At 53.6% G+C, this 6,456-nt stretch overlaps 1 pseudogene; it reads right to left on the reverse strand.

Annotated features, from left to right (window-relative positions):
- Positions 1 to 2,544: 2,544 nt before the first annotated feature.
- Positions 2,545 to 6,228, reverse strand: LOC109767970 (uncharacterized; annotated as a pseudogene).
- Positions 6,229 to 6,456: the final 228 nt, after the last annotated feature.

The raw sequence follows: 6,456 nt of genomic DNA on the forward strand, positions 1-6,456 counted from the left end.
TGGCATCCTTGTATGGTTGGTCCAATGAGGCAATGACCGTGATCTTGGTGACATGTTTCCTAAGAGCATCTCCGGCCGTTCGGGCCCCCAGACGCTTGAAATATCGCCGCTTGGGGGCGAACCGACGATAATCTCGACGTGGGGCCGGTTGGGTTCCCAACCACCACCCCCAGGTCGCCCCTAGACGTCGTTTTTTCAAACATGAAATCGGCCAAAACACCTCCAAACTAGGCGATTTCATTGATATTTTACAAAAAACTTAAAAACACAAATAAAAACGACTACGCCTAGCCACCACCGCCGCCCGCCTTCTACATGCCGAGGAGCCTGTAGAACCGGGTGTAGTCGCCGCCGCTGCCGTCATCGTCGTCGCCGTCGTGCCGGGGGCCACAGCCGTCCCTGTTGCACCCCTGACCGGCGTCGTCGATGCGCGGGTGGTTGGACGACCTGGGCACATCCTCGTCGTCGCTGTCGAGGACGACCACGCCGCCCTCCTCGCGTCCGCGGCACCGAGCGGCAATTTCCTCGAAGGCCCGGCGCTGGCGCTCCATCTACTCACGGACGTAGTTCTCGTTCGCCCACTTGAGGGTGGTCTCGTCGTCGACGGCCATGTCCTGGTGCTTCTTCACGGGGAGCAAACCCGGCTCGGTCTTCGACCAGACGAGGCGGTAGGAACGAGGAGAGGGGCGGCCGCCCTCATTGATGACGAGGGCGCCGCCACGGGTGCGGCGCCCAAGTGGCGTCTCCTGCGGCTTCGGCTTGACAAGGCGAAGCGCCGGCGAGCTGGAGGACAGAGAGCCGGAGCCCGACGACGACGACGTTGCTGTCTCCATTCGCCGCGGCGTCCAGAAGCTGCCGCGGCTACGAGAGAAGGAGGGGGGCGCAGGGTACTCCAGGCGCGGCGTGTTGCCGGCCTCGATGTGCTCGAGGACGGCTTCGAGGGTGCGGCCTGGGACACCCCACCATAGGCGCCGCCCGTGAGGCATCAATGAAAGGCTGACTGGCGCAACAACGCGGCAGCCTTGGCATTGATTCCCACGGGAACCGAGGCGATGAGGATGACGAAGGCGGCGAGTCGCTGACTCGGCGGGCCCACTCCTTTTCGCGCCAAAAACGTTTCCCCCGCGCCCACGGGCGCCCTCCAGCGCGCCGGGTTCGGCCTGGGTCCGCCGGCGCCAAAATCGCCCTAACCAGCGACTGGGACGAAATTTCTGTGCCGGCGATAGAAAAGGGCCTTGGGGGGCATGTTGGAGGCGCGGCTGGAGATGCTCTAGTGACCTTTGATATGGAGACTTGTCTCTAAAGTTCTGAATTTATACCGAGATAGCTCCAAAGTTCATGTCGGAATAATAGTAGAGATAAAAAAACATGGTGAACATCTGTTAGGATTGGGTTTTATTTTTATTTTGAAACAAGATTGGAGTTTGATTTACTGGGCTAGCTAGCACCGTTCCATTGTGTCTTCCCCTCCTGCTCCTCCTGTCGCCTCCGCTTCAATTCGCTAGCGATTCCTCGGAGATGGTGAAGGCCATCAGGGTCCACGACCTCGGCGGCTCACTTTCCGGGCGGGGTGGCTTCTCTCCTCTAATCGATTTCTGATGCGCAGGCGCTGAGGTGGGAGGAGGTGGAGGTGGAGGTGGGCAAGCCCGGGGACGCCGAGATCCGGATCCGGAACACCGCCATGGACATCTACTTCCGCTCCGCTCCGTTCCCCTCCCCTTCACCCCCGGTGTCACCCCAACCCAACCCTAAAACAGATTTCCACTAGATTGATTGATGATATCTTGCTGTTGCTGATGAAACTGAACAAACCTTCATTGTGTCACTTACCTCGGTTCAGAGATGTCTCGAGCCATGCACAGACATTTCAGTCGATACACCCAAGTTTGATTGGATAATCAGAGACGAAGTTACTCGATATTATTGCTCACTGAACACAAGACCAAATAAATGGTTCGATACGTCTGACTGCTCCAGAACCGGTGCTCTGTTCTGTTACCTTATTGCTCCACAATCTTCCTCCGTTGTGTATATGTCATCATCAGAGTATTGCGTGCTTGTACCAGTAGTACTGCTCAACAGAAGTCAACTGAGTTACAGGATTTCCATGATTTAGGTTAACTAGTAGCCAGGATTCTACTTGGCGATGTCTCGGGTAAATTACTGGACTAACTGGAGGATCGTTTGGTGTTTTCTCTGGCATAACTGACGCTTTTATCAAGACTAACTCTGTTCCACCACAGTTCGTATTGATGTTAAGGACTTTGGAAAGTTTCTAAGTTAGCTAACATTGCATTGTGTATACGCTAGAGGACTGGTGAATCATTATTCATTTGTGCTGGTATATAAATTATTATTTTTGTATAATTTACTAAATTATAAATATGTGTGGATGCTGATATCAGTTTTTTATTTCTCTGAAGCTCCTTTTGATCCGAGCAGAGTTGGAGATACAACGCCTGCCAGGCGACACAGTACAAGCTCTCCAGTCGTTGGACTTGATAAAATCCCAGATGAAGATCTTCCAGGGCCGCATTGAAGGCATCCACCACCTAAATACTTAGCCGCAAGGGTTGCAGCATCAACATCCAGGTCGCGGCGAGATATTCACACCCAAGCATCCCCAATTATTTTACTGCTGTATATAGTTCAGTTTAGTGTTACAACTTACAACTGTAAAAATAAAAGGAGCATACAGTACATAATTCACGCTAATGTCGTTTGCTGCTGATTTACATGTGAAGGCCTTAGCGCCTGACAACTATCTTCATCTCTAAGCCGTCAACAAAACTGAGAAAACAAAATTTCCACTGCTCCAGAAAGAACAGAGCTCCAAACCAAAGCCAGAAGCCGAAAACGGTGCCAAGAATCACAGAGTAACAAAGCCCCAGGTCTCCGAGCTTTGTGTGGTCTTCAGCTCTCTCGCCCGACGTGGGCTCACACACGCTCAACGGGAAGCCGCAGAGCCCCTGATTGTTGCCATATATTGATGGATCTGCAAGTGTCTGTAACTGATTCCCGGTGGGGATGTGGCCCTCCAAGCAGTTGTTTGAGAGATTTAGCATGCCGAGGGACGGCAGATTTGAAATGCTGGGAGGAATGCCACCTGAAAGTTCATTGCATGAGAGGTCAAGGAACTCCAAGAGCTCCAAACTGCCGATTCTTTCTGGAATGCTGCCTGACAGGTCATTTCTGGACAAGTTCAGAAACCAGAGACCTATCAGGTGTGTTAGCTCATCCGGGATGTTCTCTGCAAGTAAATTGCATGATAGATCGATACCTGTTATTAACCCGATGCCATCTTTGAAAGTTTGTTCACAGCCCTTCCAGGATATGTTGACCGACAGTTGGAAATCCCAACTTGGTTCGACCCATGGGGGAAGATTATGCCTCATGGATGTAAAGTTGCCAAAGGCTACCGGAATTGATCCTGTCAAGCTATTATTGGCCATATCGAGCAGCTGAAGATGTGAAAGCCTCGAAAACTCTGGCGGGATTTCTCCGGTGAAATTGTTTGACCTAAGTCTAAGGATTTGCAATAATGGAAGATGGCTCCCGATCCATGTAGGGATACCACCAAAGAACTGGTTGTTCCCGATGTCCAGGGTGGCCAGTGAGTTGCAGCCTTGCAGGAACGGCGGGAAGGTGCCTGCAAAGCCATTGCCGGCCAGATGGACCGACTTGAGAGAGCAGTTTTGGTTTGCCACGGCCATGAGGATCTCACCTGAGAAGGAGTTGCTGGACAGGTCCAGGACTTCCAGATCAGAAAGTTGGGATAACTCGGGTGGAACGACACCACTGAAGTTGTTGGATGGGAGGCTAAGAACTACTAGAAGAGGGACACTGGTTCCAACCCAAGAGGGGATATCACCAAAGAACATGTTGTTCGCAAGATCTAGGATGACGAGATCTCTGCAGGTTTCAATTACGGATGGAAAAACTCCAAGAAAGCAATTGTTAGCAAGAAAAAGTGACTCGAGTTTAAGGTCCAGGCTCGTTGATATAGGAAGTTCACCTGAAAAGCTATTGTTGGACAAATCCATAGTCAACAGAATATTGAATTCCCACCAGCAACTTGGGAGCTCCCCGGTAAATTGGTTGTTTGATAGATCCAGAGTCAAGAGAGAGGTCAATGAGCAGAAGGTTGCATCAATATTGCCAGATATTCGATTACCCTTCATGGATAAGTGTGCAACACTGGTGCACTGTGACCAGTCAGACGACAACTTCCCTGTCAGCTGATTCCCAGAGACGTCAACGTTCTCCAAGTTGGGATGGACACCAAACACCTCGGAGATGTCGCCGGTGAATTGGTTGCCATGCAGCCACACCCAGGATAACTCTCTGCAATTTTTCAAGCAGGGCGGCAACCTACCGCTGAAGTTGTTGTCTTTGGCCATGAAGAACTGCAGCGCAAGGCCATCACACAGTCTCTGCGGCAGCTCGCCAGAGAAGCTGTTGTTCTCGAAAATCACATCGGTTAATCTTAGCCCCTTTCCGAGGTCCGGTGGTAAGGTACCGTTGAAGTAGTTGTTATGCAGGGCAAGGTTTTGGAGATTCCTGAGCGACGTGATGGTAGCGGGCAGCTCACCTTCCAAACTGTTGGTGTTGACGTCCAAGACTTGCAACGCCGTCATGTTGCCGATCTCTGGCGGGATCCTGGCACTGAGCCGATTGGAGGAGAGCACCAGGCTCGTGAGCTGCTTGAGGTTGCCAAACGAGCTGGGGATCGCTCCAGTGAGAGAGTTTTCCGATAAATCCAACTGTTCCAGGTTCACCAGCTCGCCCAGCTCTGCAGGGATAGAGCCGACAAGGTTGTTGCGGAAGATTCAGGATTTTCAGCTTGGTTGCCTTGCCGAGATCCGGTTGAATCTTCCCTGAAAACGAGTTGCACTGCACTTGGAATGATATGAGCTCTGGCCAGCGCATGAACAAAGCCGGTGGAATCTGACCGGTGAGTTTGTTGTCCGCTATTGATAACTCCTGCATTTTGCGCAACCTGGTCAACTCCGCTGGGAAGCCACCGGTGAGCTCGTTCATGGACAGGTCCACAAATTTGAGATTGCCAAGGTTGCCCAACTCCGGTGGAATAGTGGAAACCAAACTGGCGTTCCTGATGTCAAGGTGTTGGAGCATTTCAAGCCGGCCAAGAACCGGCGGGATTGATCCGCCAAGCGGGTTGCCACCGAGTCCGAGGGCCCTCAGCTGGGACATGGAACCAAGGAACTCGGGGATTCCACCCGTCAGATTGTTGTTGCTAACCCGCAGATCGTGCAGCTTCCCCAGCTTCGACAGCGACGTCGGTATGTTCCCGGAGAAGGCATTGGTGGACAGGTTGAAGCACACGAGGTTGGGGAGGTTCTCCGGCAGCGATTCCGGTATGGGGCCGGAGAGAGTGTTCTGTGACAGGTCGAGGTAGGTGATGTTGCCGCTTTTGAGGATGAACTCCGGGAAACTGCCGTTGAGGTAGTTCAGGTACAGCGAGAGGAAGGTGACGGTGGGCATGGGCGTGAACCTGCGGTAGTCCTGCTGGTTGGTGAGGTAGTTGGAGCCGAGGTCGAGGTGCGCGATCCTGGGGAGCCTGCTGAGCTGATGCGGGATGTCGCCGGCGAGGTTGTTGTTGTAGAGGCGGAGGTCGACGAGGCCGGAGAGGTCGCCGAGCTGTGGCGGGATGGAGCCGCTGAAGCTGTTGCTGCCGAGGTCGAGCGCGGCGAGGGAGCGCAGCCGCGAGAGGCTTGCCGGAATGGTGCCGTTGATGTTGTTGTCGTTGAGGTCGAGCGTGGCCAGGGCCGGGAGCGCCGCGGCGTCCAGCGCGTCGAGTGTGCCTGTGAGTCCGACTCCGAACCCCCGGAGCCTGAGCGACGTGACGCGGCCGTCGGCGTCGCAGGCAACGCCACGCCAGGAGGAGCAGACCGGCGTGGCCAGAGTCCAGCTGGACAGCGCGGCTGGGTGGCCGAGGCTGGCCTGCCATGCCAGAAGGGCGCCGCCCTGCGTGGCTGCCGCGGTCGCCGGCGGCACGGTGACCGCCAGCAGGAGGAGGAGCGCGACGGTGGTGCAGAGGAGGTGCGCGTACGCCGGTCTCGCCATGTCGCTGGCTGAGATGCTGTGCCGGAGTAGAAACGCGCTAGCATAGAGGGTGGAGCGAGCGTAGTAATTAAGCTTGGTGCATGTGTTGCATGCACCAGTTGACTTCCACTGTCGTGGTTAAGACTGACCTCGAACGATGGGGATCTCCTTGCCAGTGAGCCTTGGACTTTCGCATTGATACGGAGTACCTTTGAATTTGATTTGGACATGAATTGACTGGATTTGAGTAATGTGTTAGACTGACATGAATTCTGCTTTTGTCTGCCTTCGTTGAATTGAATCTAAGTAGGGTTCGATGCATAAGCCGGCTCTCAAAGGCTTTTTGCAAGAAACTTACTAGTACTTCTTCGTAAAGAAATATAAAAGCGT

This window comes from Aegilops tauschii, chromosome 4 (genome assembly GCF_002575655.3).
Source record: "Aegilops tauschii subsp. strangulata cultivar AL8/78 chromosome 4, Aet v6.0, whole genome shotgun sequence".
NCBI lineage: Eukaryota > Viridiplantae > Streptophyta > Magnoliopsida > Poales > Poaceae > Aegilops > Aegilops tauschii.